This window comes from Rattus norvegicus, chromosome 3, assembly GCF_021556685.1.
Source record: "Rattus norvegicus strain SHRSP/BbbUtx chromosome 3, alternate assembly SHRSP_T2T, whole genome shotgun sequence".
Lineage (NCBI taxonomy): Eukaryota > Metazoa > Chordata > Mammalia > Rodentia > Muridae > Rattus > Rattus norvegicus.
This window is the reverse complement of record NC_141536.1, coordinates 161,815,855-161,839,641: the sequence shown is the minus strand read 5'-3', so window position 1 is coordinate 161,839,641 and position 23,787 is coordinate 161,815,855. Positions and strand designations below refer to the sequence as shown.

The window sequence follows — 23,787 nt, the reverse complement described above, 5'->3', positions numbered from 1 at the left end:
ACTGGGTGCAGTTCTGGGACTGGCATCCCAGGGGGAGATAAGAGATTTCCTACTTAGCTTCCAGTACAAAGGCCCAGTCTTCAGTGCCCCACTGGTGCTCTGGACAGGAAGGCTAGCGCCTCTGTTCTGGTTCTGCCCGGCCTACTTCCCAAAGTGGGCTGTGACCCATCTTGAAGCCTCATGCTCTCATCCTGTGACACTACAAAGCCAAACCTTGACACCGTGGGTGGGGGTGGGATGGTCTCACCAGGGCCTTGTCACTGTGGCTCTCCGGTCACTGGCAGAAGCCGCTGTCACCAGGCTGGGGACGATGCCCAGGAGGGTGACTTTTGCTCATACCATGGCTTCCAGCACGATGGAACCTGCAAAAGTTTGGGGCGTCAGCTTTCTAGGAGCTGCAGAAATGGCTTCCCTGCCCTGTTCCCTGAGAGACTGGTAGATGGTTCCTTCTTTTCCTTTTGCCGGTTGGATCCGGAAGAGGTTTTTGTGCACCAGGTACTACTGATGCGTTCCCCCCCCCCCGCCCCCTTGGTCTTAAAAACAACCCAGTGAGAGAAGCAACTGTTACTGCCAATATGCAGATAGGAAAATGGGATCTGAGAGGGGAAGACGCTTGTCTGAGGTCACACAGCCGGGATCCCATGCTCACTCACCCTTAGGTGCCTCCCTCCCACATCGTACCCAGTGTCCTTTGCAGGATTTACCATTTCAGGGCCTCGCTAGCCCTCAGATAGCAAACTCCTATGTAGGATTTGTTGGTAAGTGTGCTTAGCCCATGAGCTGCTAACAGTAAGCTGCCAGGGCCGGGCCATTCCACTTAGCCAGGCCCGGACATTCCCTGGAAATGTGTTTGCCCCTTAGACTGTGTGGGGAGTCGTCTCTCTGGGACACCAGCACAGCACGTGTTACGGCTGGATTTGACACAGGACTGACAGATGTCCCCAGAGGGACCAAATCCAGACATTATTGGGGACATCACAGGACGCAGGATGCCTTCTAGCACTTGATAGCATTTGTCCCACTCTCCTGCCTTGCTCTCGTGGCTGTCATTCAGGTGATGTGACAGCTGGGAGCGCTCCAAGAGCCGCTGAATGTTCCTCTGAAGAGCCCAGCGAGAGCCCATTCCTGGGGCTGAGATTGGAAGGGCCCCAACTGGGCTTCTGGTCCTGTGCCTTCACACCTGCCCTGGAAGTCAGGTGTTTGTGCAGTCACTTGGTAACTGGTTTTTTTTTTTTTTTTTTTTTTTTTTTTTTTTTTTTTTTTTTTTGCCTTTAGTCACCAGTGTCAAAGAGGCTGAGTCTGGAGTCTGTGTCTGTTCCTTGTAATATCCTCCCCGGGCCTGGTGGGGCACCTCCTAGGCATTGGCTAACCAGGGACGCAGGCAGGGTGGGAGGGAGTTCAGAGTGGCAGGGGCTGGGGTCCACACCACTGCTCTCACCCAGTAGTCTGTCACCGAATCCTACTGATGAGAGAGTCCGTGTTGACTCGCAGAGTGTCTAGGAGCTGAGGCATTCATTCTTGCTTGTTTGAATACTCCAGGCAGGTCAGGACGTGGCTTTGAAGACCTTCTGTTTTGAGGCCAGCAGTGATCCTTCCTGCATCTCCGCTTACCCCTCCACGAAGGTGGAGGGAGACAAGACACCCACCTTGTGGGGTTGTGAAGGCAGCCGATTAAGCTCTCCTGGTACAAGTTATGTCTAATGCTCTGAAGTTCCCAGTCTTTGGGGCAGGAAGCTGTGCCCCTGTCCTCCTACCCACCTGCCTCAAGAGATTTCAAAGCTGAGTCAAGGTGTAGGAGCTGAAATCTGCGCCCATGCCTTCCTTCCGCAACCCAGATGACTCCCAACCTGGGGTTAACCAGCTGTTGTCGCGGTCCTACTAAAGGTGTCAGAACGGCAAAAATACAGTACTGTCTCTCCTGCATGGAGACCCTGAGGAAAGGACTGGGAGAGCAAGCCGCTGACCTCCTGAGGTAATATGGGAGGAGTCCGGCCTGGCAGCTCACACCTTTCATCCCAGCACTCTGGAGGCAAAGGCAGGCAGAGCCCTGTGAGTTTGAAGAAAGTTTGATACTCTGTGAGTTACTCAAGGAGTTAAGCGGTGATCATGGGCACTACCACTGAGCTACATCCTCGAGCCCAACAGGGTCTCACTGATCTGTCTAGAGTGGCCTTGTAGCCTAGACCTGCTTGGAACTTGTAGTCTTTGTGCCTTAGTCTTTGAGTAGCTGAGATGGTAGCCCTGTCGGGTTCAGCTTGCCCCCCCATACTCCCCCACCCCCCAGCTGAGGACTGAACCCAGGGCCTTGCGCTTGCTAGGCAAGTGCTTTACCACTGAGCTAAATCCCCAAGCCCAGGGTTCAGCTTTCTCATAGGAACTTGTTTCTCACAGAGGCAAGAACAAGAGAATCCTAGTTCTTCTGTCCAATGTCTACCTCCCTTCTCCCTTTTTGATAGCACCGAGCTCCCTCCGGGATGGACTGGCACAGCCCAAATCCAGAGAGTCACGTGGCTGGGGTTTGGAGAAACCACCATATATTTTGCCTGTCCCTAACACACATCTTCAGGGCGACAGTAGGATGTGTGACCCTGCTGAACCCGCAGGACCCACGATCGATCGGCGCTATGACAGATGTGGGTAACAGACAGCCGGTGGGAGAGTGGGTTTGTGCTGGTCACCAGGTTTCCCATGGCTGCCAGGGGACAGTGTTCTCAGAGGGACCGTCTAGGGTCTGTGTGCCTGTGGCATCTGTCACCTATGCTGCTACCAACAGTGTTTCATTAGCCAGGGCCGCAAGAGCTCTGTCGGTCCCTGAGGGATCTGGCTCTGAGAGCGTGCAGGCAAAGTGATGAGAACCAGAGATGTGTGTGTGTGTGTGTGTGTGTGTGTGTGTGTGTGTGTGTGTGTGTGTGTCCAGGTTCGACTCTGTACACATCTTAAAGCAGTGATATCTTTGGTATGCATGAATGCGACCGTCAGGGTGCCTGTGTGGGAATCCGAGGACAACCTGAGGAAGTCTGTTAGCCTTATCCACTGTGGCCGGAGGGGATGGAACTCAAGACGTCCAGGCTTGGTGGCAAATAACACCTTTACCTGCTGAGCCATGCGACTGGCCCTCGTAACGACTTAGCTCCATGTCTGTAAATAATCATGAAAAAAGAATGTCTGTATACAAACACGTGCGTGTGTCGTCTGTTTAAACGTGTATGTGTGTGTGTGGGTTCCCCCAAGAGGTGGTGTTTCCCACCAGGCTCTAGCCTTCCATCCGCCCCAGTTGCCATAAGCGTGGGCAGGTGAAGTCAGCTTCCAGGCTGTCCTAGGCAGAAGAAGGGCAGTCGGAAGCCAAGTCCATTTTTAAGAAAATAAAGGTAAAACCGTCTGTCCTTCCCCTGAGAGATCTTCCAGTCGCAGTGGTCGTGGCTACCTGATCACCCAGTACCCATCAAGACTAGATTCCAAGAAAGGCACTGTGTGCCTCAGGTCCCTCAAAGCACCACCATATAAGTGGTGTCCCACCAAGCAAACAGTGTCCCACCGAACAGTGAGTGTCCCACCAAACAGCGTCCCACCAAGCAAACAGTGTCCCACCGAACAGTGAGTGTCCCACCAAACAGTGTCCCACCGAACAGTGAGTGTCCCACCGAACAGTGTCCCACCGAACAGTGAGTGTCCCACCAAACAGTGTCCCACCGAACAGTGAGTGTCCCACGGAACAGAGTGGTCCCTAAGGGATCTGGCTCCCGACAGTCTCAAACAAGAGGATCTTTGATAAGCTCAACCCGCCTTGCTGTAGGTCCCGCTGTCCTGAGAGCCTCCGAGCTCCTGTGCTGCAGTGACTGGAGAAGTTATCCGAGAAGCTCTCCAGGGGAGAGAGCGTGCAGGGAACGGTGTGGGGGTGTAGGCACCGATGCCAAGTGGGGCTCTGCCTGGGAGCACACAGGTGGAAGATACAACGAATTCTCCTGAATGCGGCTCCCCCTTACCGGAGACTGTGAATAAACAGACGGCAGAAGCCTCCTGATGAGATTCCAGCCCCAGCCCATGGGGTGACTTGTTGGAGAGCCCCCCTTTCCAATGAACGGGGTCCACTTCAGTTACAAGACTGCTCTAAACCATCTTCTGTGGGTTTGGTCGCTGTGTCTTCCAACCAAAGGGCTGAGTTCTGCCTCTGTGTCTGGACTTGATAAGACTCTGTATGGAACTTCTGACTTCCTCTACATGCCCGGTACCTGCTCACCCACAGAATTTAAGGCAGTCAGTGACAGAGGAAGAGGCTCCTCAGACCTGGAACCCTCCTTCCTCCAGGAACGTGCACATACCCCTACCCCCAGCCCCTCTCCCATTTTTCAAGTCCCCAGTTCCCTGGCTGGTGAGCTTCGTCTGGTCATGGCTCTAAATTGCCTCTCCACAAACAATTTAGCCGGTAATAATTCTGCGAACCCATGAATCAACTTTGCGCAAACAGCCAGAGTGATTTCTTTGTTCTTTTCCTTTCTACTTTGTAAGTGGTTTCTGCAAAAGCCAAAGGTTTGGTCTTGCGGAAGGCGTGATTCATTTATTGGTGTCTGTGCCGCCTCCTTATCGTTCAGTCACTCGGGAACGCAGCTGTGGTGAGCCACCAGTGATTCAGGGGGGTGGGGGAGGATGGGGGATGGGAGGGGTGAGCTCAGCGGGCCCCGGGGTCACAGCCATCGGAAGGAGCTATTTCTCTAATCTATTTATGGGGTGGAAGTAGGAGAAGAAGGGTGTGTACCACAACCCGGACTTGGATGTGGCAGTTGCCTTAGCTAGGATGATGGAGACCCACAGACTATGTCAGAGTGTGGGTCTGGAGCTCTGTGTGGCTTCTATGAAAGAAGTCTACTGTGCCTGCCCCGTCTCTCTGGTGATAAGTACTAGGCGTCCCTGTGCTGGGGTCTTTGCACTGCTGTCGGGCCTATGAATGTTGCATGCTGTGTTATTGTTACCTAATTTTACTAGTTGCTTTGGGCCTCTAGATTAAAATGGTCGCTTTGGTGCCATCTTGGAGGCAATTAGAGCTGCTTGCCACGTGGCCCGGAGGTGTAATTACAGAGCTGGCTTCCTGGCCTTGAATCGAGGCCCCACATGTAAGTTCAGATCTGAGGGCTGATAATAACCTGAGTTTTTCTCTTCCTGTGTGATTTTTCCTCCTGGCTGACCTCCTCTTATGATCCCTCGCCAGCATGGCTTCCTGCCGGGTTGCCCACTCTGCAGTATATACTCCTGGCTTGAGTATTATCAGGTCTCCAGCTCCTTGGCCGGGCATGGAACATGTTAAGCAGTATCTGTCCAGTCACTGGCCTGGAGCACAAGAAAGTTCACTTGAAGACTTGCTGGTAAACTTTATTGACCTACCTTGTGACTTTCAAAAGTATAGATTGGGGCTGTCTGATGCCTGCCATTCGATCAAGTACTCCACTTGCTGCTCGTGGCAGACATTGCTAATCAATTGCAGCACCCTCTTGCTGGGCTCAGATCCTTACTCAAGTGGTGTTCCTGGTGTCCTCGGAGTGGATTGGAGCACTGAGACGTAGTGCTCCAGGGTGGTGCAGAGTCCTGGCGGGGAGGGGGATTACTCCCACTAGAAGTCACCAGGCCCTCTGACTGGCTTCTCCTTGTCAATGTAGGGTCTCCTGGGCTGCTTAACAAGACACAGGCTGTCCTTTGCTGAGTCCCTGAACTGCGCTACCCTCAGCTCTGGGGTCTTCCTGACCCCCAGTATGTTGTAGAGACCCGTTCCAAGGTGACATGGACTAAAGCATGGGGTTAGGGTTAAACCAGCACCCCGAACCCCAGGTCAACTGATAGAAGCTTCTGTTTTTATCTTGCCCCTTGTTTTTCTCTAGAGTCAGAGATGCTTCAGAAATGAGAGCAAGAAAGGGGGGACCCTGGGAGACGTTGTCAGGATTCAAGGAACAAACCTGACATGTCACACGGGCTCTGTCTGCTGGGAGGTTGTTCTAGGCAACTCCCCCACAGCGAGTGGTGGCTTTTTAAACCCTTGCAGTGGCAGCCGCTCACAGCGTTTGGCATGCCCTACCTCGTTAATCCTCCTGGCAACCTCTGTGCACACGAGGAGGCGGGGCCAAGTCACTTGCCAAAGATCCACTCAGCACACAGTTGCAAGGCAGATTTGAACCTGGGCTGAGGGTTCCCGAAGCATGGGTTTTGCTTGCTGAGGCAGAGCCAAGCGTCAGAGCCACCTGTCATGGTGTCAGGGGTGTGCCTGATTGGAGGCCTCACTCTTTCCCTTTACCCTCTCAGACTTTTGGGTCTATGCGTGTCCCTTTTGGCTGGCTGAGAAGCCTGCCCTTCTGCCACACCCTTCCCTTCTTGGAAGGGTCACCCACCGGGCCAGCGGGCAGTGATCCCCATGGCTCGGAGCAGGAGAGAACAGGAACCGTCCAGTATTGGGTTGCAACCAAAGGAAAAGGGGTCACTGTGACCCACGGGTGCTAGGACAAAGCCAAGAGGGAACCAGGGAGCAGCAGGCAGGGTGCTGGCAGGCAGGTCCTAAAAGCTCTGGAGCAATGGCAGAAACAGGATCTGAATCCAGGCTTTAACCCCCTCCCCCCAATATCCTCTCCCTTTTGCTTAGTTTCTTTCTGTCAGAGGATTTGAAAGGCTCTCTCTGCACACTAAACTCCTTCACAGTGGGGAGGGGGTGGGGGGGACAGCAACAAGGATTGCAGCCTGAGCCTCTGCTGTGACATTCACCCCAAGTCACCCAGTTCTCGGATTTTGTGTCTGTCAAGCCCCCCACAGCCCCCCCCCCAACACACACACGTGTCCCCAGAGGCTGTTGTGCTGTGAGTTCCTGTGGGTTCCGTGGTCCTACGCACTGCCCTTGGCTTGTCAGCTCTTAGACCCGGCCTCATGACTTTGAGACCCCTGTATTGGAATGTGGGTGACCCAAGGAGCAGCCACTTCTGAAGAAGGGCTGGGCCAGGCTGGGCCGCAAGGGAATGGACTACATAGAATTCCAGGTGAGAGACATTTTGCAACCTGCTTCTGAGCCCCATGGTGTCTCAGGCCAAGGCCTCAGGCTCGGTCTCAGCCCAGAGGATTCACAGGACAGGGCCTGTAGTCATGGTAGGTTTGGCAGTTCTGGGACTCCGTGGTTCCAAAAGCCGCTGTGGGCAGGCCGGAGTGCCTCTGCCTGTACCCGCCTCACCTGGGCCTGCGTGCCTCCGCGGGGAATGAGGGTGTGGGTGACCCCAGACAGATGTGAGTCATGTCTTGAGGAAGCGGTTACTCAGAGGTGGTGAACTCAGAGGCTGCTGTGCTCCCAGACAGCCTAGACCGCAGGATGGAGCTGCCTGTCTTGTGGGGGTTGGGCTGTTGCATGGCTGTCCAAGTGGATAGTCCAAAGAACTCAGGAGTGCCTGGGGCTGACAGACAGAGGTTTCCTCCTCTCTACTCCATTGTTCTCTGAGGAGGAAATGACAGTAGCAGTGGCCTCAGAGTCCACGTGGCTTCAGACGCGTGCCTCTCAGACTTCAACCCATCATCTGTGAAATGGACATGTGACATGTTAGTCCTTTGTCTCTCCCCTTCCACCTCCCGGCCCCCATCCATCGGGCTGTGTAGACAGCATGCCGCTTGCTTCCTTGATGTGCTCAGTGCCCGCTGTATACAAGGCATGATGTTACATGCTACTCTGGCAGTGCCCCCTGAGCCCATTTTACAGATGGGGAGACTGAGGCTCAGGGAGACAGCTCAGGGGTAAGTGCTTGCCTGGCACAGTTCGTGAAGCCCTGACTTTTGTCCCCAGCCCTGCATAATCTGGGTGTGGTGCAGTGGTGTGCACCTCATACCCTAATGATCAGGAGTTCAAGGTCATCCTCTACTACAGGGGGAGTTTGAGGCTGGCTTGGGCTATATGAGACCCGGTCTCAAAACAAAAACAACAACAGTAAAAAAACAACCAAGTACACTTGAATTGGTTTTTTTTTTCCAGTTGGGAAATGTTAAGCAATTTTAATCCCTTTCATAGCGTAGTTGGAAATGGCAAAAGCGGGGAAGGCCGTAAGTAACTTCTGGAAGCCATGTCCTGGATGCCAAGCCCCACATTAAGCCCAGCATGTGGGAAGCAGAGGCAGGCAGACCTCTGTGGTTCAAGGCCAGCCAGAGCTACATAGATAAATCCTGTCTTAAAACATTGCACTTGAACAATGAGGGCTCCCTGTAAGATCACCCCTTAAAAAGGAAACATTGCTATTCTGCCTTCTAATGTCACCCAGCCGTTAGAGTCACGCACACCAGGTCAGATCCCAGGGGATGGTTGTGATTTGTGTCTGAGTGCAATAGAGGAGGGAAATGGCCAAGGCCCTACCTAAGACAAGGGCCTGGAGACCCGGGCAGACACGGATGGTGCATGGCTTCCCGCAGAGGGGCAGCGAAGGCTCCTCCTATAGGTGCTGGGGTCACTTTAATCTCAGGGTGCCACAGAAGAACTCAAACCTCACCCTAACATGTAGGCTCGCCATAACAGCCCCCAGAATCGGGTTGTGTTAGGTCCCAAACATTCCTCTCCAGAGTAGGGTAAAAAAAAAATGTTCTTGTTCATTGTGCTAGGGTCTGAATGACTTTGTGGCCCACAAGTGTGACTTGCTGGCTGGCCTCCTGGAGCGGGAGGCCCGTTAGGAAGAAGTGGACAGAGGTCTGTATGGCCTTGAACTCCTGACCTTACTTTGAACCTGGCTCCTCCAACCTCATCTCCACCTCCCTTCTCTGGGAGGGCAACATGACAGCTTCAAGCAGCCTAGAGTCACGCTGTGTAGACTCTTCCCCAGCCCCTGAACTCCAGTCCAGAACCAGCTGAGCATCCAGGCAGGCAACAGACACCCCAGCCCCTGTGGGTCCAGAAGGGAGTTCCGGCCCTTCCCACCTTCCTGCTCATCCTGCTCTGGCCTCCGACCTGACTACCTGTCTAGGAATTTTTATTGCAGCCCACAGGGGCACTGGGTCTGGCTGACTGGAATGCCAGCAAGCCTGGATCCGGCCGGCGGAGCCGACTCTGGGTAGGCAGATCCTGGCCCTGGGCCGGAGTAGATGCTAAGAGCCTCTGGCCTACTCCCAAGCCCTGTCTGGGCATCCTGGGTGTGTGGCTCAGGGCTTGTCTGGGAATTGCGGCCCTGCTTTGTGCTTTGACTTTTGTCTGGTGAGGCGATCTTGGGAGACTGTGATGAACACTAGAAGCTTTGAAGTCCAGTGGCAGCAGCGTTCGGCCCCTCGGTTTCCTGAGACACAGCAGATCACCAAGTATTCAGGAGTGACGATTCCAGAGATTTCTAATAGTTCTCCGCATTGGGGGGATTCCCTCCTACCACTGTGGACAGTGACCCTTGTGGGGTGCTCACGTCCCCGCGGTTAGCCCCAGCCCCCTCTCATCTTTGCAGAAGTAGCTATGTGAATAGTCAATAGACGGTCCCAGGTTGAATTGACCTTAGCAGCCAGTATTGGTCTGGATAGAGATGGTGGCTCAGGAAACCTTGGAGAGGGCACAGGGTTTTCGACTTCTCTCTGGACAGGAGAACTTCAACAGGGCTGGATGGAGGGACTCAGGCTCCAGACCAACTCCCTTCTAGAACTTTCCATCTTTACTTCTTAGGAGGGAACTTCCTCCAAGAGTCCATCCCGCTGCCTCTGGCCTTGTGCTCCGGCACCGGTGAGCTCTGCAGCTCCACCATTCATTCCATCAGGGTACCTGCTGTTCTAGACAGCCAGGCAACACCTGCTGAAGTCTGCCAGCCAAAGGCGTCCTTGCTGAGCCCCTGGGGAGCAGTTCAGACCCAGGACAGAGGTACCATTGGCCTGTTGTTGGAGCTAGAGGATTTGAGTCTGTCCCCACCCAAGGAGAATGTCCACAGGTCAATCTCCCTTCAGGGCCTGCTTCAGAATGGGGCGATTCTTCTCAGAGCCTTGTGAGAACAAGAACGAGTGGGTTGGCATGGGCACCTTATCGCTCGAGAGACGGGTCTGTTTTATTAAGCTGTGGGTGAGACTGAAGGAGAAGTGGAGAATGTTTGAGGGGCCTCTGACTCCAGGGGGGAAAGTTAGGCTCCTAAAGAAGATGCTAAAGTGGGGCTCAAAAGAGTTGTCTTCCTAGGGAGAAGCAGGCTCTGTAAGTTTGCAGGCATGCACCGCTCCTGGTCATGTCGGGATTCCTTTGTCTCCGTTTGTTCAAGACTGTGTGGTGGGGAGGTAATGCTGGCACCCAAGCGGTGGGCTGCCTCCATGTGTCTCTGCGCCTCCATGGCATTAAGCTTCAAGAGGACCAAATGCAAAGTGGGAGGTGATGTGGCTGGCCCTGCCTGCACCGTGGTGGGCAGGTCTTGTTCTCCACCCTGGGGGGTTGAAGTGAGAGTAGCAGGAGATACCTGTTCAGTCTCTCACAAAGGGTAAAGACCACCTTGGAGTAAAAGCTTTGATCCCACCCTGCCCCAGGAGGAGGCTCCTGTTTCAGCAGGGGGAGGAGCTTGAGTCCGCAGTGGGAGGAGCTTGTATCAGCACTGGGAGGAGCTTATATCAGCACGGGAAGGACGGCCAGGAGGCTGCAGGCAGCTAGCCCATCAGAGCTTGGCCCTGGCCTTGCCGTGGGAGCCCACCTTAGCCCCTGCTGTGTAAAGGGCTCTCTGGACTTGCAGAGAAAGGCCTGAAGAGATGGAGACTTTCCTCCCTTGCCGAGGAGGGGGTCCTGTGACTTTATTTATGGCCTCCCCTCTTTTCCTGTACCACTTCGTGCTTGAATTATGTTTTACACTTATTTGAACACCTACTGTGTGCCAGACCTCAGGTTTCTATAATAAGTGCACACAGTGTGACAGTCAAGCCAACAAAGAGACCAGTGAGTTTGTGCCTCAGCTTCAGAGTCCTCCAGGGAAAGCCAGGGTTCTAGGCGTGCCTCTCTGTAGACGCCCCACTGCCCGAGAGTGTCGTAAGCTGGAGTCTAGACGTTGGGGATGTGCCACTGTTGGGGGAGCACAGTGGTTCTTAGCTCAGATGTGGCCGTGAGATGGGCGGGAAGGACTCTGATGTCTTCACCTCTAACAGCTCTTAGGTCATAGGTTTCTAGGAGGAGCCGCAGGGCTTCACTCCACAGAGTCTGTTGATGTCTCACCAGCTAAGGAGCCTCAAAGCCAGATCCTCCCCACTCCTCCGAGTCTCCTCGGAGCCAAAGACTCCCCAGCCGTGCATATCATACCTGGTGCTCGGGGGCCCCTGGTGTCCATGCAGATAGGACAGATCTGAAGGTTTCTGTTGGTGACTGCACTCACAGAGTTGGGTCACACAGGGAATAGAATTTGGGTGCCCTGGATCTAAGCGTGTGCTCCCCCCGCTGACCTGCCTCCAACCTCTCCCTCTCTCTCCTGACGTGTGTGTCGTAAAGTCACTTACTCGGGATTGGGAAAAAGAACTAAAAGCTGTGGGCATGGGCAGAGTGCGTCCAAGTGACCGTTCAAAGGACAGGCTCCAGACAGAGCTGGCTAGTGTACCTCTCGGTCCGCAGCAACAATAGGCTGATTCTTACAACTGAACAGGCAACAGAGAGCTCCTTATTTAACTCCAAACCCCAAGAATCTGAACAACGATAAGGACAAAAGGCAAAGTGCCCGTCGCCGGGGCCCGTTCCACACGAGATAGTCTCAGATGTGGCTGCCTAAGGGCTGGAGGAGGGCAGGCTGTGGGGATTGGGGGCCCTGGGAGTGGCTGTGAGAGTGAAGGAAGGACCCACCGTAGGGTGTGCACTGTCCTGGAGTTGTCACGGGGAGTGGATAACCGTGAGAGGACTAGGTGGCCACGGGGAGACAGGCTGTCTGCCACCTGGGTGTCATTGGGAGCCACTGTGGAGTGGTTGGCCACAGGGAAATGAGCTTCCATATGAGCTGCCAGGGAAGTGATTGACCAGTCACATGGGTGGCCATGGGGAAATGGCCTATGCCTTGAATAGCCACTGGGGATGAAGGAGCTGCTTGTGGGGTTTAAGTGACCAGGGAGGGTCAGTAGAAGCCAGAGAGGTTTCACAGCATATGGTCCCTACCCTAACTCAAGTCTTCTAGTCAGGTTCAGGAAGTCCCCTGGCCTGGTCGGTCACCCTAGCCTGGCTGCATTTATCTGACTGGAATAAGAGTGGTCATTTGTGAGAGTGTGGGTACTGTCCTGAGGACTGACCGGTGGCAGGCAGATCCCAGGCTTCCAAGTTCAGAGACCCAGGTCTGAATCCCTGGGCTGGGTTAGGGCTGTCCCCAAGAAGGGACAGACCGACCATGTGTGGTATATCCCAGAAGTGGTCCGATCACCTTCTATAATGTCAAGTTCCCTAACCAACATTTCTCCTTGGGGAGATCAGGCCCCGTCCCCACCACACAAAGCTTAGTCACACATCGAGACTGCCAGTCTAGACATGTCACTCAGGGGAGTAATCCCCTGGGTTCTGAAGGGTCAGAGTTTTGGGGAGAGCCCAAGTAGGCTGACACAGGAAGGAGGTGGGTAGTGAGCCAGGGAGGTAACCCAGCACGGGACTAGACCACCACTGAAACCTAGGCTGCCCCCCCCACAGAGACGCCCCATGTAGTAGCCCAGTCCAGCTGACATCCACTGGGTTTGTGTGCCCAGGCCTGCTTAGCTGACACTGGCTAAATAAAACCCCACAGCCCGTGCCAATAAGTCTGGGGCTGGCTGCCAGTGAAGACAAAGGCCCCGAGGCAGTGTCGAGCCAGGGCTGTGCCAGAGGAACTCCAGGCACTCTGTGCCTGCTCTGCCCAGTCGGGAGGCCAGGACGTCTGAGGTCTTGGCAAGAGAAGAGCAAGTAGGAAAAGTCCCCAGTGAGACGGGAACCTCAGCTGTGCTGAGCCACTGTGCCCATTGGTGACAAGAGGGCCTAGCATGTACCACGTGAGAGCCGCAGCTGCTCAGGGAGAGGCAGCACCCCCCCACCCCCACCCCCCACCCCGCCCAGCTCTAGTCCTTCAGCGGTGGGCCGCGGGCCTCATTGCTTTGAGTTTCAGTCACCTGGCTAGGAACTCGGGCAGCATTTGGTCAATGCCTGCGGACTTCTTTGTCAAAAGTAGGAGCAGTGTTTGAAGGGTGTTAGCTGCCGGCCCTCCGTGGTAGACCCTGGGGCACGACTGAACTCAAACAGGTTCTGAGGCCACAGCCCCATGGCCAGCTTACAGCAGCTCCCAAAGTGAATGGGGCCACCTGGACAGGAGGGCCATGAGAGGCTGATGGTGCTCAGCTGATCTGTGGCTACCTGCTGTGTGATGTCCCCAGTCACCTGTCTTCTCGGGTCACCTGTCCTTTTGAAGATCTCTGTGCTCAGAAGTCCCCAAGGACTGGACAGTCACAGGGGCTTGTCACCAACTAAGCCAGTGTCCCAGGAGCCAATTATCTTGACAAGGTGGGATTTGCCTGGCCTTCTGGGACTCCCAAGACCTGGCCCTGCAGCCTCTCAGGAGGCCTTGGGGTGCCTTAGTTACTGGGGAATTTTATGGAGTTCAGAGCAGAGGTGGGTAGCAGGCCAGTTGGCACAGTCTTCAACAGCTGCTGTTGGGATAGCAGAAGGCAGAGGGGGGTCAGTCATCCAGCCAGCTCCAAGACTGGTGATAGATGGCTGGGCTGGTTGAAAGGAAAGTCTGAGGTTATGGCAAAGGTAGAGGCAGACAGACCTGGCCACCCAGGGTAACATGCCTAGTGTTCATGGATGAGACCCAGGGCCTGGGTAGGTATGAGGTAAGAGGTTAGTCTCCAGACAGAGTGCAAAGTGGAGGGAGAGCGCAGACAAGGCCCTTCTTGCTGGGCTTGTGGGTGGCTCCTGGAACTCACTGCTTCACTTGCCTCCAAAGTGATTCCTAAGCCTATCTCCCCTGAATAATTACTCACACCCCCCACCCAGGGCCAGAGACCCTGTGTTGGAGGACAACCCTGTCAGACAGGTTTTATTTGCCTGATTGGCCAAGAGCTTTCCAGGGCATTGGGAAGGGAAGCTTCTGAAGCCAGGGCTGGGCTGTTTGAGAAAGGTGTGGTAATCGATTAGTTTTGTCTCCTCTGGTAGCTAGACAAGGAGGGGGTTTCGGGGGGGGGGGACTTGGGGTGTATGTATTGGGGACCCCCAGGTGCAAAATGTAAGTGAGTTCTTTCTTATCCTGCCTGGGGCACCCTAGATAATGTCCCTTTTGCTCTGGCTTTGGGGACCAATTGCTAAGCGACAGGCTGCAGTAGCTGGTTTCTCCATCTCTGGAGGGCCTGGGGCAAGTCCAGTCTGGATAAGAAGGAAGTTGCTCCCGCCCAGTCCCTGAACAAAAAGAACATGGTGTCCCAGGCAGAGCCCGGTCTGTGCCCTTCCCTGGCGGATGCACTGGGGACCCGAGGATCTGTCTAAATAACCACGAGTCCGTTCCCAGACGGAAGAGCTGTGGCTGTCATTGCAGAAGAAACGTGCAGAGGAAAAGCCATTAAAAACGAGAGTGTGGGAACCTTAACAGAACCTAGAAAAGCACTCGAGGCTCAGTTCTAAAACACCCAGGCCATGGCTCTCCAGAAGCGAGTACGGATTCCCTGAGGGTCCCTAGGACTAGCATGGCCTCCCTCACTGGTGGCTTAGTGTAATCAACTTCTCCTGAGGAATCCTGTACCTGAGGCTGGGAAGTTCTAGAAGCACTCACTGTGCCCAGCACCTTGGCCACCATCACACTGAGTTGCCCTCCCCCGGTACTTTATGTCACCTACCTTACATATGATCCCAGCCAGGTACAGAGGGCTGTGCACTTAGTTACAGAAGGAGGTCAACGGGTTGCTTCCTGTGGGACTGCCCATATGAAGGCAATAGTTGTGACTACGGTCTAGCAATGGTTAAAACTGAGCCTTACAGTTGGGGAAACTGAGTCTTGGGGGTGACTGAGCTTAGACAGCAGCCTGCAAGTAGCAGAATGGGGCTTTGATCTGTGTATCTGCCCCCATGTCTTCATGCCAATATCCAGGAGTGAGGGAGGAGAAAAGGGAAGACAGACAAGACCCCTAGGCCACTTCCTGTAGACTATCATGTGTCTGGCACGTGGCAATGGAGGTAGAAGAGGCAGCAGGGGAGGGAATGACCTCCTTCAGTCACCTTCCAGGCACTAGTCTTCCTCAGATACCATAACCCCAAGGGGAAGAGATTAGAGGACCCCATTTGGGGACCCTGCCCCTGGCGGATACTAGGTTGATAACACAGCAGGTGGTGGCACACAGCCCTGTGTTGGAGCCCAGTTCCTCCAGGGTGTGGTTTCAGCTCCTTTTGAACCTAGTATGAGAGTGCAGGAACATAGGGTCCCCCTGAGTCTGCCCTGGGGGCACACAGAAGCCACCACTTTCTTGGGAACTGAGGACCACCCTTGTTCTGGTGATTCTGTAGACAGTAGAACAAGGACCCCATCTACAAAGTGGAAGGTGTAAAGTTCCTTCTCACTCCCCCTCCCCCAAGTCAGATATGCGCCCTACTGTGCGTTCTAATGGAACCCCTTGCCTAGTAGCCATTTCTAGGTGAACACCACCACCTCCAACATTAACACAGATGGATTAGTCAGAGCCTTGCCGGGACTCCAGAAACAGCCCAGTAAGGTGATTTTTTTCCCTCTCTATCTCTCCAGCACCCTCCCCCTCCCTGCCCACCAGCAGACCCAAACCAGACCCATAACTTAGCATTTTCTTTTAAGTCCATCTGACAAATTGTAGCCAGAGAAAGCAACCGGGGTCTGTAAATGGCTACTTTGTCAGCGCGTCTCTGCAAGCTGTAAAAAGTCTTTTGTTGTGTGTCTAGACTGCACGCCAGCGGAATATTTGGTCTATGTGAGGGGAGAGAGACCTGGTTGGGTTCACTTACCGGCTTATTTCAAGTAGGATTTCAAAACACTGGCTCATAAAGCACCGTGGGCCCTGCCTCCACCAGCCCACACCAGCCTTTCTTGTTTCTTTTTTTCCGCCTGCTTGGGCAGTTAGCAACGAGTGCAACGGCCCTGGCAAAGGCCAAGGGACCGAGCTGTACAGCGTCTTTCTTGTGTAAGTGTCCTCTTTATGACTGTCTAGACGTCCCGCAGATGCGTGTTCTCGGGGGAAACGGCTTTTCCCTCCGCCTGTGCTAAGTGGGAAGGTTGCAGACACCACACTTCCCGGTGGACTGCCTGCCCCTCCCCGGAATGTTCTCTCCTTACCCCCTTAAATTAAAGCACTTTGCCTCCTGGCAGGGTCTTTGTGTTTATAACACATTTACTTGACTGTGCTAATTTTATACCAGGGGCAAGTGGGGGTGCACGCTAGGTCATTCTCAGCGTTCTCCTTTCCGAATGTGAGCGAGGCACACACTCCCTTCTGTAACTTGTTTTGCCAAATATTTTTTGCCTTCTGTTCTCCCTCCCTCCTTTTCTTCCTTGCACAGATACCAGAAAATGGCTCCTTAAGGAAGTAAATATTGGGACCACTAACTTGGGTCTGGGGCTTTGTTTCGCCAAATAAAGTCATTAATTAGCCTTGTTGCCGTAGCTACTGGATCATTGTTGCCAGGGATAAAAAGGAGGTGAGTGCTTTGGTGGAGAGGCCTGGGTCCCCCAGCCACCCATTCCCACAGGAACTGAGGTACCAGTCAAGTCCCTCGATGCCAAGACAGCCAGAGTCTGTCTCCTCTACTGACCTCTCCCCAACTCTGTGAAGAGGAAGGCTGCTAGCCCTTCCCCTCCCTCCGAGGCAGCCACAGTCCCTGGACTTGGAAAAACAGCGGAGCTGAGGCCCAGCCGTCTGTCTAGTCCCAGAGCTGGGGTTGTAACAGACCCTGCAGGCCTCTTCCAGAGTGGTGGCTGAGAATAGACGCCTACCCTGTCCTGGCCAGCTCCAGCCAGACTCTCACTCACATAGTGAGACATAAACTCCACCCTCCTTGCAGCAGGAGTCTCCAGCTGTGACTGTGACTTGGGGTGAACCGGCTCCAGCCTTCTTGCCACACCAGTGTGCTCCCAGGCCGAGGCCCTTCCCTCTCCCTCCTCATCCTCTCTCCTCCCTCACTCCCCTAGCTGAAAGGTCAGCAGACTCCTGGGCAGCAGAGGATGGGTTTGCTGTAATTAAGCTGAGATGTCTCTGAGAGCTTTTCCTTAAATCGAAAACTCTGAAAGGTGGTTGGTGTTTGAGGGTAAGAGACTTTTAAGGAGCAACGCAGGGTGGACAGACAGCACCTGTGTGTCTAGAAGGCAGGTGTGCCCTAACTTCTGTGCCTGCTCCCCAAAACCCCCATGGGCACATGCCTTAAGATCTGAGCCACTCTCAAGTGCTGGGTCCGCCACTGACAGCCACAACTGGGCCATAATTAGGTCTGTCCTGCAGTCATTAGTGGAGCGGATGACAGGGACCCGTCACCGAGCCAACGTTGGGTGGTGCGCCTGTTCTCTTCCTGAATTGGCCTTGCTCACCTAGTCAGAAATGCACCCTCAGGCAAAGACACCTACCACTAAGCTTGAGTCTCAGGAAACAGGTGGTGAAAGGATAGAACTGATTTTCAGTTGTCCTTTGACCACCATCTATATGCCTGTCCTGGCAAATCTCCCCCACTCCCCGCCCCCGCCCCAACCCCTGATAAAATGTTTAAAAGAGTGTGCCCTCGGCTGCAGCTGGGAGGGACCCATCAGGATGGTGGTGGTGATGTACTTTTTAATAACAGTCATGTCTAGTGACCCCTTTTTAAGTGGCAAGGGACCCCTTCCCGCCTTAACTTCAGTCTCACGTTGCTCAAGGAGAACTGAAGGCCACTCACAGCACAGACTCCCAAGAGAGGAGTTGAGCAAAGTCTGGGATGACTGGGCTTCCCCCCTCTTCCCTCCCTGTTTTCTTCTCTGTAGTTGAGGAGCCGAGCTGGCTCTGGGCACTGCCGTATTTAGGAGGCGAATTGCTGCCCATGTGTCAGGCAAAACAGATGTGGCGGGGAGACAACATCTATTTTCATAATTCGGAACAAATCTGGCGAGCCGCCTCCCTTTCCAGCGGGGCCTGCTCATGCAGAAAGCCCAACTCCCTGGCAGCTTTGGAAGTATTTATAGCTCCATTGAACTTGCCTTCCTCCAAGATGGGTTGCTTTCTGCCGATGTGGGGACCTGGACTCTGGATGTGGGGAGGGGTGTGGTGGAGGCTGCTTCAGAAAATCATGGGACACAGCTATCAATCAATCCTTTAGTTTTCTGGGTTGCGTGGTGTCAATTGGAAGTGCATCTTGGGGCAAACAACACAGCAAACACCATGCCCCAGCCCTAACATCTAGAAGGGTGCAGGTCTGATCGGCCCCAGTTCACAGAGACATTGTGATGAAGTTGGGAAAGGGACTTCCTGTGAGAACGGCCTGGGTAGCCTGACTGAGGTCCCAAGGTCGTCTGATGACTGAGCTGGCCTCCTGCCTCTGACCATTCGGACTCCATGCCAAGAATCACTTTGTAATGCAGGAGCCCCTGCCTCAGCTTGATCATACCTGGCCATGCGTGTCTGAGTGCCAGGGAAAGGAAAGAGGGTGGCATTGGGAGACTGGGCCGTTGTACGTTTGCTTGTCAAATAAATGAGCTGCTGTATGCTGCTGAAGGGGCTGGAGATGGGCCAGCGGTGAAGGAGCCTTGTCCCTAAGCAGCTCAGACCTGGAGGCAGAAAGAAAGCAAAGGCTCAAAGGCCCTAACGTCTGAGGTCATGTGATCAGCCACATGAGGTCGTTGCACAGTGTGGGGGTAGCAGCTGGAGTGAGCTTCCCAAGATCAAGAAGCCAAAAGGAAGTCTCTTGATATTCTTGCTTTGTGTCCAAGACTCAGCCAGTGTCGGCCTAGAGAGGACCTTCCCTTATAAAACGCTCAGGGAGTGTCTTAAAAGCACAAGAGCTCTGCGTTCGTCTGAGGCAGTCCCCGTGTGCAGGTGTTTAACGCCTGCCCATCTGGTCCCTGCCTGTCCAGCACGGGTCATAAAGAGGAGCTGCCTACAGTCTCTCTGGTGGATGCAGTGTCTTGTACTGATGCGTGGAACCCCTCCTGGGTTCCCTGGTATGAGCAAGGTTCTGGTGTGAGAACCAGTGAGACCGTTTCTTATCCAGGCACTGGCGCTGCTCACTAAGCTCTTGACTTCCTCGCTCTGGCCTCTCTTGATTCCTCTGGCCTCCAGGCATAGAGGAGATGTGTTTCTACCTTTGGTCAATGAAGGACTTCGGAGCTGCCTAAAGTCTGCTTTAGGAGGGGAACCTGGTGGGGCCCATCCAGGCCACAGCAGTCACTTGAGCAGAGTGAGTTTGGCTTTGGACGTGGGACTTCTGGCCATGCTGATCTATCTGTAAGCTAGATTCAAGCTCACCACCTTGCAGAGTCCTACCTGAAATCATTCCCAGCGCCACTGTCGGTCCTGCCTGTACCTTGACTGCACACTGGACCACCACTGCCTTCCAGGAAGCACTAAATGCCAACTGCCCGGCCCCTAAGTAGCTGTCTCCTTGTCCCGTGTGCAGGAGAACTGCTCACTTTCCTGTGAATGAGGCCAGTGCTCCTACCTCAGGACATTTGCACTTCCAGTCTCGAGTTTGTTCTCTAACCCATGTGCCCTCACCTTTCACCAGCTCAGAGAGCTGATCACCCCTGGTGCAGGCGCCTTTCTCCCCAGTGCTCACTCTTGGAGCCTGTGCTGAGAGTTACCTTGGAAGCTGGTGGGAGACCTGTCCCTGGGGGGGCTGCAAGGGCTGTCCCAGTCACTTTCACTTCCGGAGATTTGCTGGTGCAGGGGTTACACTGATAGTTTATAGAGCCACATTGCACATGTTGCTACAAGTGTTGTAACTGTTGCAGCTTACGGGGAGCTCGGACACTGGCACATCACGAAGTACTTTGCATGGCTGGTACTTTGGTGCTGAGCTTTGACACGCTGAGGGCTTGGGTGCATCCAGGATACCGTGGCTTAGGGAATCCCACCCTCTTCTCCGCCCTCAGGCTCTTGTTCACCTTTAGGAATGAGGATGAAGGTTCTTAGCTCATGGTGGAGACCACGGGAGCCACCACCCTCAGGTGGCTTGGAATTCCCTCTTCGTTTCTGAATTTTAAATGTTGTGTTTAGAATTAAATCTTCAAACCCTGGAGCCAGACTTCAAGTTAAAGGGTGGCAGCCAAGGGCTGGTTCCGTGTGGTTGCCGGCAGCAGCCAGATGGCAGGGGCTGGGAGGGAGCTGGGGGAGGCGGGGATGGAAAGAGAGGGGGAGGATGGGGAGAAGAAAGGAGGCAGCTGGGGTTCAGAGGAGGAAGAGGCTGGAGATGGGGGAGGTAATGGGAGAGGGAGAGGCTGGGACTGAGAGGAGAGGCTGGGGTGGAAAGAAGGGGCCTCTGTTGGCCATTTGTTCTCCTATAGCACACTGCCATCCTGGGGGTTGGCTGGGTTGTGCCCCAGGGATAGTTGCCGGGGTTACCCTCTGCAGGGTGGTCCTAGTGACATAAAGGGATGGTGCCTTCCTGGACCATTCACTTAGTGGGGAAAACCCTAAAATCTTCGTTTGAGATGGCAGTTTGGGGGCCATAGCACCCACCTCCCAGCATCCTCTGTGGCTATAACACTAAGGCCAGAGGGCCACCATTCCAGCTCTCCGCTGAGCAGCTGTCCTTCGCAGTGTGCGCGCGCCCGCCCGTCCCGTGCCCTTTCATCTCGTGTAGGTTTGCGTAACCGCCACAATTGAGCCCCACAATGGTCCCATCCCAGAGACTCTGCGTCCTTCCCTTTATAGCCACATACGCCGCCTCCTCTCCTGACAACGTCTAATCTGCTCTCTGTCCCTATAATTCTGTCATTTCAAGGATGTTATATAAATGGGATCATGCGGTGTGTAGCTCTCCGAGATTGTTTCTTTTCTTCACTCCGAGTAATTCCCTGAGGATGGATCCAGGTTGCCAGGCACAGCTGCAGCCAATCCCTTTTAATTGCTGAGTAATATTCCAGAGTGTGATGTAGGGTGCTCAGCGGACCCTTTCCTGTTGAAGGGTACTTAGCCTGTGCCCGGGTTTTGGCTGTCGATGAAGCTTCTGTGAATACTGGGCCCAAGTTTTGGGGTGAATGGAGTCACTGTTTTGGGGGATCAGTGCCCAAGAGAGTGAGTTTCAGCTTTTGCAAGACCCTTAGCTTCTCATGAACTCCCCTGCTGCACCCTCACCCATCCGTGCCCTTCTGGGTCTTGGAAGTGGAACCCTTCAGATGTCAAGAGGTGCTCTGTGGGACCTCAGAGCCACAGGCACTGTGTACTGAGACAGACAGGGCCCCTCCCATGTAACCCCCAGCAGGTGATAAGCAAACACCAGTAACCAGGCTGGAGAATCTCCTGGTGAGCTCCCACAGCAGTGGCTACTCTCTGGCTATTTGGCCGTCCTCCAGCAAGCTGAGAGAGTCAGCTGCCATTTCTACCAGGAAGCAGGAAGGTCAGGTACAGAGAAACTCCAGAACAGACATTGTGAAGTCCTTCCTAAGCAAAACAGACCTCCCACTGACTCAGAGGGGTGTAGCTGGGATGAGAGAGCCCGCCAGGGTGCTCTTAGCAGACAGAACCACCTTCAAAGGTCCTGGGGTGGGGGTAACAGCCAGACCAGCAGAGCTGGAAGGTGTGAGCAGGTGTGAGCCGTCAAGGGTCTGTGAAGTGCAGTGACGAGGAGGGGGCCGGAGGTCTTGCAGAGTCTGATGTGTAACGAGGAATCAACAATCCCTTGGTTATTAAAAATCCTTGCAGTGCTGGGGTCAGAACAGTGAGGGAGGGGGAGGAGGCACAACAGAGAAAGGAAGTGACAAAGGGGAGTAGATAAATCTTTTGCTCTTGAGGTCTCCACCTCCTCTCCCTTCGACTGGGGCATAGGGTGCAGTCTCCTTGTGACTGGACCACAGCACTGCTGGGTCCCCAGTTCGTGAAGGACCACCTCAGCCTCTGTATGTAGCCATGGCTGAGCCCCAGTGGGTCTATCCTGAGACGAAAGGTTCCAGTTCTTGCTTTCTGTCACTGTTTCCTTCCTTGCTCTCCATGCCAGCCATGGTCCTATAAACTGAATTCTCCCGTCCTGTGCCCGCCACTGCAGGTCATTAATAAACACGTGGTGGACATCACCAGCACACATGTCCCCTCTGGGTCAGTCAAGCTGCTGGCTTTGTTGTCTAATGCTGGCCTCCGCTTATTGTGCACCTACTGTTTATCAGCTGGTGTTAGGATGGTTGGCTGTGACACAGCAGGAATCCTAGCAACCACAGGAGGTCAATACAATGGCTCTGTGTGAGCCTCCTAGGATAGGGGCCGAATGGCTGCCCCAATCCCTGGAGTGGGAGGTACCTGTGCTTTCCAACCTAGAGCCGGGCCACCTGCCGGCACTGCTCACCACACACACACACACACACACACACACACACACACACCATCTCAGAACTTAGAACAAAAGCTTCTCTGTAGCTTCCCCACTTTCCTGGGAGACCCTAATCAGCCTTGCCCTACCTGGAATGGAGACTTTTTACTTAGGGAGTTCCCTGGAAAGGAAGCAACCCCTGGGGCCAGAAGAGACCACTGTAGGAGGCTGGGTTGCTGGCAGCTGGGAGGCTGCACTTTCTTTCTGGGGTTGGCTCTGCAAGAAGAGTTAAAGGAACAGGAAGAGACATAGACAGTTGGAGAGGGGGGAGAGACCCATGGGTTTACACTCCAGATGGACCTAACTGGACAGACCTGAGTAGCCTCTGGGAGGGAGGGACCCACAGGCTCCGGAAACCCTCCCATGTTCTCTCTGGCTCTGGCTCTGGCTCTGGCTCTGGCTCTTAAGTCGCTGAGGCCACCAGCCTAGCCACACCTCTTCCTGTAGGTGGCACCAGGCCCCCTAGATGGCTAGCAATATATAGCCAACACTTTCCCCAGGGGACCCTCCTTAGCAAAGTGTCAGCCAGAAAGAGCTATCCTGTGCCCAGGTTCTTCCTCAGGTTCTGAGTCCCATAAGGGGATGGGAGAGGTGCAGCCTGGGTCAGCAGGTCATCCTGAGGACATGTGTCACCAGGACCTGGCCTTTTCATGCAGTAAGACAGGGGCTGCTGCCCTCTTGCTGCTGCTGCATTTAGAGACCAAGGATGGGAAAGACGGGGGAGAGGCTGTCCTGGGAGTGACCATGGTGCCCGCTGCCTGCAGTCGCCAGTATGCCTTGCCTCACCCACCGATAGAGTGTAGGGCTGCGTCCTTAGGCCCCTGTGGCCCCTGCAGAAGGAATATTCATCCCTATCCATTAAACTGTGTGACCCAGGACAAATCACGATGCCCCTCTAAGTCTCGAAGACAAAGGCCTGTCCTGGAGAGACACGGAGACAATCCTGAAGTGACAGTGACCCTTGCTCCTGTCTGTTAGACTCGGTGTTGTCAATAGCTGTAGGAAGATTCTAGATCACTGATTGTATATCCACATGAGGCCAGCTGAGATGCTGGGGGGCGGGGCTGGGTGGGGCTGAAACTGGGAGTCACTGTGCTCTAGGGTCTAGATAGGTCAGTGGTACTCAGGTGAGAGTGGCACAGCCAGGGTCCTGAGGACGGACCTGTCAACAGGCGTAAGTCATCCAAGTGAGAGAGTTCTCTGCATCCCTGCATGCAGATTGAAGCAGGTCGTTGCCGTCTCCTGTCCCCAAGAGGTGCCACTGGCTTGTGTCACTCTGTTTTCCAGTGCAGAGGCTCCTACACCCCCTGCTCAGCCAATGCCAGCTTTTTTGTCTGCACTAGTCACCTCGGGCCACTAGAACAATCCCCCAG

At 54.3% G+C, this 23,787-nt stretch overlaps 1 protein-coding gene and 1 long non-coding RNA gene across 16 annotated transcripts in view; one reads left to right on the top strand and one right to left on the bottom strand.

Moving 5' to 3' along the window:
• Window positions 1-23,787, top strand: part of Pmepa1 (prostate transmembrane protein, androgen induced 1) — a 48,458-nt gene that overhangs the window by 5,928 nt on the left and 18,743 nt on the right. The window contains exons 4-5 of one of the 15 annotated variants that reach the window (XM_087652435.1): window positions 1,055-1,215; window positions 1,540-1,972. The gene's annotated coding sequence lies outside the window, so the exon portion shown is untranslated. 15 annotated transcript variants of the gene reach the window in all.
• LOC147995849 (uncharacterized) lies at window positions 5,339-16,194 on the bottom strand. Its single transcript, XR_015684062.1, has 2 exons — window positions 15,884-16,194; window positions 5,339-7,532 (listed from the first exon to the last, which is right to left on the bottom strand). It is a non-coding gene; the product is annotated as an uncharacterized LOC147995849 (long non-coding RNA).